Source organism: Lolium rigidum, chromosome 3 (genome assembly GCF_022539505.1).
Source record: "Lolium rigidum isolate FL_2022 chromosome 3, APGP_CSIRO_Lrig_0.1, whole genome shotgun sequence".
Taxonomy (NCBI): Eukaryota; Viridiplantae; Streptophyta; class Magnoliopsida; order Poales; family Poaceae; genus Lolium; species Lolium rigidum.
This window is the reverse complement of record NC_061510.1, coordinates 104988015-105002317: the sequence shown is the minus strand read 5'-3', so window position 1 is coordinate 105002317 and position 14303 is coordinate 104988015.

Sequence of the window (14303 nt, the reverse complement as noted above, 5' to 3'; positions counted from 1 at the left end):
CAAGTGGTAACATGCACAGTAACAATCATACACATCAAGGAATAGTGGTTGTATAATAAGTAAAGAGCAGTTGTCAATTTTAAGTCCTATAGTGCATGGTTAATGATTACTTGTTATATACTTTAAAAGAATAACTTTTGAAAAACATGTTCTTTAATAAAGAACAAGTATAATAATTAGGGTTGTGGAGTTCTATGGTTTACTATGGTTTCCATTAGTTTCTAGAGTAAGTATTAGATGGATCACAACAATGTTGGATTCATCAACACCTAGGGCTTGTAAGGTTGAGTTAAGCCTAGGCATCCTAAGTAATTATTTATTCAGGGCTGCTATCAAGGTTGTTCATCTTGTTGGTGATAGCTAGCTAGGGTTTTTAGGTCCTTATAAGCGTGGGTTGATGATGATTCTTTATTTACTTCAAAAGAATAACTTTTGAAGAACATACTTCTTAAATAATAAGAAGTATATCAATTAGGGTTGAGGTGGTCTAGGTTTTACTGTTGGTTCTATTAAGTAAGAAGTAATTGGCTCCTAAATAGGATGGTGGATAAGTATCCAACACTAGTAGGGTTTAGTGGAACATGGGCATGTAGTGCAAAATAATAGGTATGGTTGCTATTAGGTTCATCACAATAGTGTGATGCTAAATAGGAGTGAATAAGGATGATGGCTTTGGTAATAGGATCTAGGGTTTACACTTGGTTAACCCTACTTAATTATCTAGGTCTGATGAAGATGAACACAAGGGATACCCATATATTAGTGATAAGTCTATTACATTTTATGTGGCCAAGACAAGTATTTAGTTGCTACTATGGTTTTATGTTTTGAAAGAAGGTACCATGATCACATGTTCTAACCTAGGGTTTAGGTTTAGTAGCAAATTGGAATTCATAAGAATTAATGGAGCTAGGTTTCCTAATGGTATAAGTGTTTTTTAGGATTCCACATAGAATTATGAACTACTATTGTTATGTATAATGGAACTAGGGTTTCCAAATCTACCATATAGTTCTTAAGATAATAACTTCATTATAAAGTTGAAGTGATTAATAACTTTGAAATAAAAATAATAATGGATTTAACGTTATGTTATTATTAAAAGATTTAAAATATGATAAATACTATTAGGGTTTAGGGTTTTAAATAATAGTGGAAGTAATGATCAATTAGGATTTTCAAATGATTAAACATAACCATAAAGAAACAATTGTTGTATTATATGAAATTTAACACAAAGTAATATTTACTATTTTCTTGGTGTGAAAATAGAAACAAGGAAATTATAGGTTTATTAATTAGGTTTTTATAGTTTAAGATTTTAAAATTGATTTCCTAGAATTAGTGAAAAGTTCATTTTATTTTTCTTTGACCTAGGTGGTATTTGTTTTCTGTTTTCACTTGTATTTTATAAATCCTTATTATTTTTTTTTTATGAACAATTTACCTATCTTTGGAGTTTCCCATGACTTGATTTATTTAGAAGATAAATAAATAAATAAAAATAATAATAGTTAAATGATTAAATGGACTGGCCCAACTGGTTTGGCCCAAACCTGGCCTGGTCCAAACCGACTCGGCTTGGTCGAGCCAGGCAAGATACCGGCCCGACCCCCTCTCTCGCTCACCCCTCTCACACGCACGCACACGGTCACCGCCCACACCTCTCTTCTCTCTCGCGTCCACCACGCCCCTGCGGCGGCGCCGCTCGCCGATTTTCCCTGGCCATCACCGGCTCCTCCCGGCGTCGGAGAGATGGGGCTTTGCTCCGCCTCGACCTACTCTACCTCCTCCTCCCGGTCGATTTGATCCTCGTGGTCGTAATCACCCGCTTCCTACCCGGGAACTCTAACTCGCCGTGGATGGTTTTGGCCGTTGCCGGCCTTGGCGAGCACCACCGTCTGCCGTTGCGCCACCGCCACGTACTTCTCCTTCGCCCCCTCTGCCTCAACTCCACTCTGCTTCCCCAGGCGCGCCCCCAGCCCGCCTTGGTACTGCTTGCTGTTGGCCGCCACCGGCGTGGCTCCGCCACAGACCTCCTGGACATCAACCGCTGCCCCGACGCCGCCTCTTTTCTGCACACGTGCCCCACGGCAACCCTAGCCGTGGCTTGGTCGCCGGTGTGATCCTCTGGTTGCCACGCCTCCTGCTGCTCCGTCTCGCCGCTCGCGAGCACTACCTCGCTCTTCCCGAGCTCTTGCTTTCGAGTGGAGTGGTGCTAGTGTGGTGTGGTGCTGCGGTGTTGTTGTACCGATGGAGCGGTGTGGTGTTGGTGGTGACTATCTGCATCCACGACGCCGGCCGGACGGCGTCTACGACCGCAACCCCGGCGTCGGTGTACTCGTGGTGATGCACTCGGTGCCGTGATACCGGTGAGGGTTTGTGGTGGTGGGACCGACATGATGGAGCTGCTCGCTGTTGCGACGCCTATATTTCCTTCGGCGCGCGGCGGGACGGTGCTGCGACGCAACCCCGGCGTCAACTATCGCTCCTACTCTCGACCGAACTCACTGTGAGCTATACCTCTGCCCTCTCTGTCCATGATTACAATGTGGTGTGCATCAAAACTACCATTTATGTGTGATTGTGTTACAATATTGCTGGGCATACAATGCCCCTGGCAATGTTGTACTGGAGCTAAATTCGATTGTCTTGATTCAGTTAGCTGCTGACTGTCTGTAATATGTTGGTATCAAACCACTTGGGGTTTGTGTGTGATCTTGTTTATATGCTAGTGTGGCTTTGGTACTGCTAGGATACTACTTGGTTGGCCTGAGAAGAACTCCCTGGACCCCAAGTAATTCCCTGAAGTATATTTATATATGGATTTGGTTGCTCTATTGTGAATATAAAGGTGTGGTGCCCCTGTTTGGATGGTTTATTCATCCAGGCATAATTATCTGGGTATAACAATTTGATGCTGCATTTATGGGTTGAGTTTAAGCAACAAGGTAGAGGTATTGGTGCTTGATGATTTACTTGATGGCTTGCTGGGTTAGCTTGTATGCTTGTAGCCTCTGATTGTTGCCATGGTGCTACTTGGTTGGCCTGGGTAATTTCCTGGACCCCAAGTAGACCACTGTAACATGTGAATTATTACTGGTTGCTTATGGTGGTGATTAAAGCCTGTGCATATATGATCTTGAACAGTAGTGTTGTGGGAAAACCCAAAGTGATCTTTGAGTTTCTAGTATATGATCTAGTTGCAAAATATCAACTAGAGATGATTTGTTCTTACAAGGTTGGTTTTTATTGGTGGATTTGGCTGTCCCATGTTTGATAGTTTCAACTGATAAGAACAGATATATGTTTGGTTTTCTTGGCCCTGCCAGTGATGCAAAAAGGCTGAGGCATGATTTAGGATATGAACAGATACTCATCGGTTGTTGTTTCTCTAAACCTCGGTGATGAACATGCATAGCACCTCTATGCAAGACCGAGAGGAAAATCCATCTCTCCATCCTCCTAGATGAAAATCTAGTTGAAGGGTAGATGGGTTTGGCTGCTTTTATATTTATTCCCTTTTTATCTCCCCCTTTTGGTGACTATGCAAAGGCTAAAGGCAGATACTCCTAACTTATATTTCTGGTGAGATCCTACCTGCTGCTCTCTGTAGCTTGATGGATGGTTCTTGTTGGTTCTGAGCTAAACTGCATCTGGTGGTATGCCTTCTCCTCCTGATCTTGATGCTTGCTCTGATTTGGGACTGATGATTCTGTGGTGGTACTGTAAGAACTGCTGATGAACTGACAATGATGTTCTTGGATGAGCTGGGGAATAGTCGATGGATTGATCTTGTGCTAAGCCAAGCAGCTGTGTGCTGCAAGGAAATCCTCTTTTATATGGTCTCCTGGATGTGTGCTTGGCCGACAGCTATATGCATGCATGTGTCTTGTAAGCTGCCTGCCTGTAGGGTGCAAGTTTCAACCTGGTACATCACCCCTTGTGGATGTGCACGGGCTGGGAAAAGATCTTCTCATTCTTTCCATTTCTCTTTATTATTTTTAACATAGCCACTTGGCTTTACTTCTTTTATGTTTTCTTTGTTTGTTTTGCGGTACAAGACAAAAGAAGAATAGAAGATATTTAGATAGGGTTATCTTAGTTTTCCTTTCTTTATTTTATTCTTGTAATATTTGTAAGTTGTATTAATACTGGATGTTGTAATGACTTTGTAAATGTGTATTCAATTAATAAAATGTAATTTCCCTATTCTTAATTCAACATTGTTTGAATTATTATTGGAAGGTTATAATCTGAATTCAAATTTGAATTCAAATACTTATTTGAATTTTCTTTTATATTTTATTGTATATGATTGTTTGGAACCCAAATTCCAATTATTGTTTACATAGTTGTCATTTATATTTCAGTCAAGTTTCACTTGCCTTTCTCACAACTTCTGAAATCAACAAAGGTCATGTCAAAGTTTATTGCACTCGTGTCGCTGACCTTAGTCAATTCCCATCAACACAAGCGAAACCTTGATCTCTTTGTGTTTTATATAAAAGCGCGAAAATTCCCCGGATTTTCTATGCATGAATGCAATGCACACAACTGTTTCCTCTCTTTTTGTAACCCCCAATCCTGGGATATTACAGGTTCCCAAGGCCTTTCGTGTCCCCCGAAGAAATGATGAACGGACCGTGCCAGATGCATTTTTTCCTCGACAGCAACGGAAAAAGACAGTCAGGGCACCTGCGGAAAGAGCTGTCGAAATTTTCGGGCAATGTTCGGGTATGCGAGCACGCTAACGCTCGAGCAGCACGAGAGAAATCCACGGGAGCCCGGGAGCGAGATTCACCTGCCACCACCTCCCGCGATTACGGACGATAATCGGCATCGGCTCGGAATAGCGGCAGCACCTCCACCACCACCTTATGTCGATCCTAACTCAAACGGAGCGGTGTCGATGATTCGAAGGGAAGGCCGTCCAATAGAGCTCGGAAAGTAATCTCACGACAGGTGTTTATGGCAGAAAAAATGCCTCCACCAACGAGTTGAGTATCTTAATTGGTCGGGACAAGACATTGGCTTCACCATAGCAGATCATCCGCAGCAAGTTCCTCGACCGAGGCGGTCAGCACTTATTCACGCCAGCGAGTCATTGCGGGATTTGATGTTTCTCGAGTGTTCATAGATGGCGGCAGCAGCTTAAACCTTATGTATGCAGATACATTGAGGAAGATGAACATATCCTTAGCAAACTTGAAGCCGACAGATACAAGGTTCCACGGCATCACACCGGAGAAACCAAGTTATCCATTGGGGAAGATCAATCTCGACGTTCAGTTTGGAACCCGAGAAAATTATAGGATCGAGAAGTTGGAATTTGAAGTCGTGGATTTTCCATCACAGTACCACGCTTTGTTGGGACGACCAAGCATATGCTAGATTTATGGCGGTACCACACTATACATACCTGTTGTGGAGATTGCCTGGACCAAAGGGACCAATCACAGTCAAAGGAAGCTTCGCCTTAGCCGATAAGTGCGACAAGGATTTTCATCGGTTATCAGAAACTTTCGGGATGCAAGCTGAGTATTTGGCGTCAAAAAGTATGACTGATTACGACGTACTGCCAGACGTTGGAAGGCCAAATAAAGAATCAACTTTCAATACCGAGAAAAATTCTAGGGAGGTGCAGATTCACCCGACAGACCCGAAAAAGACGACATCTATCGCAAATGACATGGATATCGCATAGGAAAGCGCGCTCGTCGAGTTCCTCCGTGAGAACTGGAAAATCTTCGCATGGTGTCCAGCTGACATGCCAGGAGTACCCAGAGAACTTGCCGAGCACCACCTAAACTTGGATCCATTAGCGAGACCAATCAAACAACCTTTGCGATGTTTTTCGGAACCAAACCGCAAAGCGATGCTATCAGAAATTGATCGACTCAGAGAAGCTGGTTTCATCAAAGAGATATCCACCGAAGCCACTTGGGTAGCTAACCCAGTAATGGTGCCAAAAAAGAACACTAAAGTCCTTCGCATGTGTGTCGACTTTACGTGTCTCAATAAACATTGTCCAAAGGATCACTTTCCCCTCCCGAGGATCGATCAAATTATCGACTCCACGGCTGGATGTGAACGTCTTTCCTTCCTGGACGCATACTCTGGTTATAACCAGATCAGATTGAAAGAAGAAGATGAAGTAAAGACCGCGTTTATTACACCTTACGGTGTGTTTTGCTACAAAACAATGCCCTTTGGTCTAAAAAATGCGGGAGCAACATATCAGAGGATGATGCAGAAGTGTTTGGCGACACAGATTGGGAAAAACGTGCAAGTATATATCGATGATGTCGTCATAACGTCAAAAAGGGGACAACACTGATCGAGGACCTCAAGGAAACTTTTGACAACCTTAACAAATTCTGCCTGAAGTTGAACCCGACGAAGTGTTCCTTTGGCGTCCCAGCAGGAGAACTTCTGGGGTTTCTAGTCTCAGCAAGAGGGATTGAAGCAAATCCCGATAAAATACAAGCTATCGTAACAATGAGAAAGCCAACAAAGTTGAAAGAAATACAACAGCTAACTGGGCGAGTCGCAGCATTAAGTAGATTTGTCGCCAGGCTGGGAGAAAAAGCACTACCGTTCTACGCTTTGATAAAGCAAGGGGAGAAATTCCAGTGGAACGAAGAAGCAGATAGAGCTTTCGAAGATTTGAAGCGCACAATCTCGACACCACCAATTTTGGTGGCGCCGAAGGAAAAGGAACCTCTCCTGCTATATATCGCAGCCACGCCCCAAGTGGTGAGCACGGTGCTAGTTGTCGAAAGAGAAGAAGAAGGAAAACTCCACGGAGTACAGAGGCCAGTATACTTTGTCAGCGAAGTTTTGTCGCCATCAAAACAAAGGTACCCTCGCACCAAAAGCTAGCATACGGAGTGTTCACAACAGCACGAAAATTGCGCCACTATTTTTCGGCACACCCGATCATAGTGGTCAATGAAGCTCCCTTGTCAAATATACTAAACAATCCAGAAGTTACAGGTCGTGTCTCCCTTTGGGGAATAGAACTTTCCCTCGGGACATCACGTATGAAAAAAGAAAAGCAATCAAGTCGCAAGTTCTACCGTGACTTCATCGCGAGTGGATGGAGCTGCAAAACACAGGACCCCCGCACTTATCGAGAACATGGACCATGAATTTCGACGGGTCCAAGAGAGTAGAAGGAGCCGGCGCGGAGTAGTACTTATATCACCTGAAGGCGATAAATTGAAGTATATCCTTCGGATGACGTTCCCTAACGCATCTAACAATGAAGCAGAATATGAAGCCCTCATACACGGGATGAAGATGGCGAAAGCTTGCGGTGCAACTCGACTAAAAATCTTTGGCGACTCACAGTTGGTGGCTCAGCAAGTTATGAACCAATGTGACGCAGTCAATGATAGCATGGTAGCATACAAGGAGGTGTATAATGAACTCGAGAAGCTCTTTGATGGATGCAAGGTAAATCACATCAGTAGATTGAGCAACGATGAAGCTGACGTCCTCGCAAACATCGGGTCGCAATGCCTCCCAATCCCGCCAGGAGTATTTTGGGAAGAAATAGCGGAGAGATCCACGAAGCCAAAAAAGGTGCAGAAAAAAGCAAAAGAAGAGAAAACTTCGACATCCCTCAGAGAAACCACGGAGGATGAAGAGGAACAAGAGCTAGTGATGATGGTACAGGTTCCTTGGATGCAAGTATATATATCAGACATCCTCAGGAAAGAAATACCCGATGATCCAGTTGAGGCAAGGCGAGTAATTCGACGCTCTAAAGCTTTCACGGTGATCAAAGGAGAATTGTACAAGCGAAGTATTTCAGGCGTCCCGCAAAGGTGTGTCACACCCGAAGAAGGAAGAATAATTCTGAAGGATGTACACGAAGGAATATGCGGCCACCACGCGAGTAGTCGAGCTATTGCAGCCTAGGTTTTTCGGGCAGGATTCTACTGGTTGACAGCAATTGAGGACGCCAAAGAAATAGTAAGGACTTGCGATGCGTGTCAAAGGTTTGCCGCAAAACCTCATTCTCCAGCAGCAGAACTAACACCAATACCATTGTCGTGGCCCTTTGCACAATGGGGACTCGATATGGTGGGCAAGTTACACAAATCATGGCCAGGAGGAAAGGAATACATGCTAGTAGATGTCGACAAATTTACAAAGTGGATAGAAGCGAAGCCGATAAATTCACCAGATGGAGCATCCGCAGTAAAATTCATAAAAGGCCTTGTTTTCAGATTTGGAGTGCCCCATAGCATCATCACGGACAATGGCAGTAACTTTACATCCCACGAATTCAAAGATTATTGCGAAGAAGTGGGTATCAAGTTGCACTTTGCGTCAGTTGCACATCCTCAAACCAATGGGCAAGTCGAGAAAGCCAATGGCATCATCTCGCAATGGCATCAAGAAACGCCTGTTAGGACCACTCGGAAAAAGCTCGACATACCCGGCCGGAAGAACTACCAAGTGTGTTGTGGAGCATCCGAACAACACCAAATACAACGACACAGAGACCCCGTTTTCCCGGTCCATGGAGCAGAGGCAGTACTACCAATAGAAATAGAACACGACTCCCCGTAGTCACGAGTATAATGAAGAAACTTCCAGGATAGCATTGGAAGACGACGTAGACGCACTCGACGAAGCTCGAGACGAAGTATTATCAAGGGTAACCAAATACCAACAGGACTTGAAGAATTACCACAGTCGACGTTTGCGGCCAAGATCTTTTCAGGTGGGAGACCTAGTTCTTCGGCTCACGCAAAAAAGTCATGAAAAACTCGAGTCACCATGGCTTGGCCCTTACATTGTCACTGAAGTAATCGGAGGAGGAGCATACAGGATAAAGGACAAGAAGACAGGGGTGGAGGAGCAAAACCCCTAGAACGTGGCGCAACTCAGGCGGTTCTACGCCTAGAACTAAAATATAGTCCTTGTAAAACTTCAATGTACTGAAACGCCCGCGAGTTTTCAGACGCACTCTTTTCCTTTTTCGGGGCACCGAGTGGGGCCGGGAAAGGTTTTTAATGAGGCGGGCTCGCGGTGCTGCAATATAATAAAGATAGTGTCAATATAACTTTTCTTTATCGACATGCTTCAATATAGTTCCTCGCAAAAATAAAAGCCTCGCCTTGGTATTAAAATACCTCGTGAGTCAATAAAAATACAAAATAGTACTCAACAAAGAAGCTCGGGGGCTGATATTCGCCAAAACTACATATTGAATAAATGCCTTGGTCCAAAACCTCGCATCATACAAACACAGTGAATAGCCACCGAAAACACTCGGGGGCTAGACAAATATAGAAATATGGTGTTTTCTTCACAATATAATCACAATCATGATTCACAAGGAAGAATTATGTACCAAAGGAAAAAAATTAGTCATGATTCAATATATCATCAAGGGTAATTCTGTTTTCTTCAGGAGCAGCGCCAAGAAAATCAGCATAATGACCATCTGCAAAAAAGTCGGCATCCATCCGAAGAAGGTCTTCAATCATTTCTTCAGCTATAGGCGAAACCTTCGTGTTAATACGATCAACACCAACTCTTCGACGCCGTACCTTCTCGTGAACTTTCGCAACAACTTGGGTCAGGTCAAGCTTTGAGTGGCAGATCTGAAGCATGATAAGGGCAAATCTGGCGCCAGCTACCAGTTGAGCTCTGACAAAGTCATGAATCCTGTGGGCATCCTTAAGTTTCTCCATTAACTCGAGAAGAGTTTTTGGTTGAACGTTCCGAGGAAACATGGAGTTATAAACCATAGACAGGGTCTTGGTACAGAAGTCAAGGAAGTCGCGAGTTTGAGAGGCGCGATCCCGAAATCCGACAACCGGCGGGTCCTCTCCGGGGTAGCCCAAAACAGAGAACCATGATCAAGGGAAAGGTTAACAAGGAGGTTTGTCCTAGTATTTACCCTCTCCTCTTCGGCAACAGCATCAGTAAAGGAACCTATTAAAACAAAGGAGCAGAAAACCTCAAGAGAAGTAGCATGAAGACGGAAGATATTGAGGATGAAACAAGCATACCCGACATATCCGCACTGGCTTCATTCATTATCTCGAGCATAAAATTTTCTCGAATAGTCGCCTTTTCAGCCTCGGAAGCAGCAATTTCCCTAGCAGCAACGGCCTCGCGAGCTTGCTGAAGTGCAATTTTTTCGGCTTCAGATGACTTACGAGACTTTTCCATCATCACAAGTGTTTGCTTCTTCGCACACCGAAGTTGCTGCCCAAGTTCATCCAATTCTTGCGGCAAAGAATCTTCGACAGTGTAGTATCGCCAAGAGCTCTCCTTGAGCGAGAAGAAGAAGGCGAAATATTGGAAGGACCAGGAGCTGGCGTATAATTGTCAAAAATTAACTGGAAAAAAGAAATATTTCGACATCAATCACTGAGTAAAGATAGATTTCCATTCATTCCCAAAATATATACATGTCTATTACAAAAGAAGGACCTTCTAGAGACCTACTGAAGCAATCATCGCCAAGAACACTACGGCGACAATGCCAAAAGAAAGAGGTACGCTAAAAAGAAAAAGCAAAGAGGCATTCAACTAGACCTCCGGCTTTGACGAGCTAGGAGTTGAAGACGGCTTGATCCCGAGATAGGCCAGGATTTTCTTCGTGTTGGGCTTAGCTGCCTTGATCAACGACTTCCACCTCGATCGTTCTATCTCGCTCGTTGTCGCCAACTTTCGCCCGGCCGATAGTTTGTCGAGCTATCGGCAACCAAGGCAACAGTGTTTTCAATGGCGACTTTCATATTCTCATGACGCACCTTCAGCCCAAGATCTTCTGGTGGATTAAAGCACTTGGCCAGGTTAAGGAAAGTCGCGGGTTCCTCTTTCTTAGGGAAGAAATAAGGAAAGAGCCGCGACAACCCTGTTTTGGCCTGATCAATGCCTTCGCGTGCCTCTGACCCGTGAAACTCGAGGAATGAAACGGCGTCAGGAAGAGGATCATTGTCGGGATCTTCAAGTTCAAACTCTTGAGCTGTTCTATCTGTCAAGGAAGAAACTTATTGAGCAACAAGCGACTGCAGAGAAGAAAATACAAAGGATATGAAGTGGTTCAGATACTTACTGACAAAGCGGCGATTTTGCGTCCTTATACGCTTAAGGATCGCTTCCTCGCGAGCAGATTGTGCAGCTATATGCTCGCTCAGCGAAGTCTCGGCAGTGTGAAGTCTCTTCCTAAGATCTTCGACACCAGCAGCGTCAGTCTTGGCCTTGTCAGCCTATGCTCTAGCTTGAACAGCATCCAATTCGGCCTTCTTACGAGCCTCTTCACTTTGCTCTAATTTTTGAGCAAGTGCATCGGCACGCTCGTTGATAGCCGCCAGTTTTTCTGCCAAGAAAGATTAAATTTCGTTAAAATATCGACAACAAAGGAGTAACAGAGTAATGGTAAAAAAAGAAAGCAGCAAGGCATCACCTTCAGTTTTGTTGGCATATTCACGATACCCAATGAATTGAGCACCAATGCGAATAAGCTCTTTGATCATGGGCTGTTAAGAAAAGAAAGGGACAAAGAAAGAAAATTTCGATATTAGGAAAATATAATGACATTTAGAAGCAAACAGAGGAAGTACAGACAGTGACAAGAGTATTGAGAACTTACATCATCCAAGAGAGGGTTAGAAGAGCTACTCAATTGGAGACTCGGTTCCGGAATCATTTCAGTCCTTGCTCTTTTTGGCGAAGGGACAAGGGGGCTTGAAGGAGGAGTAGACGCGCCGACGTTTTGTTGAGGAGAAGATTCTTCTCCTTCAACTGGCGGTTCCGAAACAACTAGAGTATGTGACGTACTCGTTCGAGCAGCCACATCTAAAGTTGGTGTTTCTTCATCATCATCACTGTGGTAAAAGGGTGGCAGCATAAAAAGCAAGACAGACAAAAATTCTTCGAGTAGAAAAATAAAAAGAGAGACAAGGAACTCACGAACTGATGAGACTCTCGAGATATGGATCATAAGCTGCTTTTCGCGGTGAAGGAGCAGCTTCTTCGGGTTGGGAGGTCCCAGAATCTTCGACATCACTCCTTTTCCTTTTGTTCTTTGGAGAAACAGCAGGAGGAGGAGACTGTGCTGATGTAGTACCTTCAGAGGCAGCATCCTTTTCAATAGATCCCGCGATTTTCGAGAATCATGGGTTCATTCACAAAAGAGGGGGCCTCCTGGTTGTCATCGGCAACAACGGCCCTTTCTCGACATCTCCACCCTCAGGAAGAGGAGGAAGGGAAGCCATAGTAGGATGGTTCTGCAGAAAAATAGCGACAAAAGAAAAATTAGAGAGATATCAATACAATGAGATACAGGGAAAGTTCGGAACAAGATAAAAATTCGAGAAGACAAAATACCTCGGGGAGAGGATTAGCGGAACTGTATGGTTCCACGCGGCAAGAGGAGGGAATAGGATCCCTCTTGTTCAGTGAGGAAATTCTTCGAATCAGCCTCTCCAAGTCCTTCACAGAAAGATCATTGGAGAGTCTATTGGCGTCATTTTCACCAGCATACGTCAAAAGGGATTTTTGCGAGCCTGAAGAGGCTGCACTCTAATCCTAAGAAAGTAGGCAGTGATTTGAACACCAGACAACTCTTTGCCTCGAGTATTTTGAAGCTGATGAATACGAGACATAAGTGCTTCTGTCGCTTTTTTCTCTTCCTCGGAAGCCTCAGCATCCCAGGAGCGGCGGCGTTGAATTTTGGCACTTCCGTCGAAAGGGATTATGTTGTGTTCCACAGAATTGACACTTTCTTCGTGTATGTAGAGCCACCTTTTGCGCCATCCTTGGACAGAATCAGGAAATTTGACGTCGAAGTAATCAACGCCGGCTCGGACACGGATAACAACGCCGCCTATGTTATAGGTGGCGTTGTGGGAGCCATTGCGGCGGAGGCGTAGAAATGCGTTTCCACAGAACCCGCTTAGGAGGGATTCCAAGGAAGCATTTCGCACAACGTGATAAAAATGGAAATATGGAGGATGGAATTGGGGGTCAACTGGTGCAGTTGAATCCCATAAACAAAAAGAAGGCCGCGGAGGAAATCGTGAATTGGGGCAGAAAGGCCGCGGATGAGGTGATCAACGAAACTAACCCGGTACTCCATTGGAGGGTTTGGGTAGCTTTCTTCGCTGGGAAAGCGGATGGCGTCCTCTTTCTTCATCAGGCCAAGCCTCTTTAGCATGTTGACGTCTTGGTTGGAGATTTTAGATCTCTCCCACTCAGGATCTTCAGTGGCCATCTTGGACTCTGGAGTACTGTGGCGAGTGAGTCGCGTGCGCGGTGGCATCAACAGCACTGGAAAAGCAATGTTCGTGCGTGCGGAAGATCAAGGAGAGTTGGGCGCAGGGGAAGTTTTTGCAAAGAGGAACAGATGTGCGGCGCAAGCGAAGGAGTGAACCGAGGTTGAAGAAAGGTTTATATAGGAATCGGGCGAAGCAATGCACCGTTGGATGAAGAAATCATGTGGTGAAAAATGATCTTGTAGACAAAAGGATAAAAAGGTATTTTTACTGAGATGGAATAGAACAGGCGTTACCGTACGTGCGCCAGGAAAAGCGGAGGACGTGTGTCCCCCACTTGCACGACGTGTCAACGTGGTGGAAACAACGGACCCACAAAGCAGAAAAATCCCGACTATTAATAGAGATGAAGTGAATTTGAATAAGGGAAGCGTATCGACAAGAAAAATACAAGAAGATTGGCGACAAAAGAAGTTATTTCAAAACTTCGGGAGCCTTTGGTCAAATACAAGTTTTTGCCCAAATGCTCGGGGGCTACTTCGATAAAAGTAAAATTTCGAGTATGGCAATATAGAAATTATGAGAGCCTACAACCAAGCACAAGTTCTTGGCTGTAGCCTCGGGGGCTACTCCCATCGGGAGCGCTGCTCGCGCACCCGAGAGATAAAAAGAAGATCATATCGGGAAATAATGACAATATAGCGACAAGGTGGACTAAAAGTTGAGCCTACAACCAAGCACAAGTTCTTGGCTGTAGCCTCGGGGGGCTACTCCCATCGGGAACGCTGTTCGCGTGCCCGATGAAATTAAAAAAAGAAAAAAGATAGAAAAGTAAGAGAGTATATTTCGAGTTATAATTAACTCTACATATACTCCCATCGGAGAGCAATATAAGTCATATTTGACTCGATAAAATGTGCTATTCCAACAGTCGGAAAAGCACTCGACAATATATTCTCGTAACGCCAAAGTTGCGATCAATTTCCGAATGCCGCAAATTTGCGAAGGTATGACCCCATATCCGTTCTCGCTGGGCGTGGCATTGCCGAA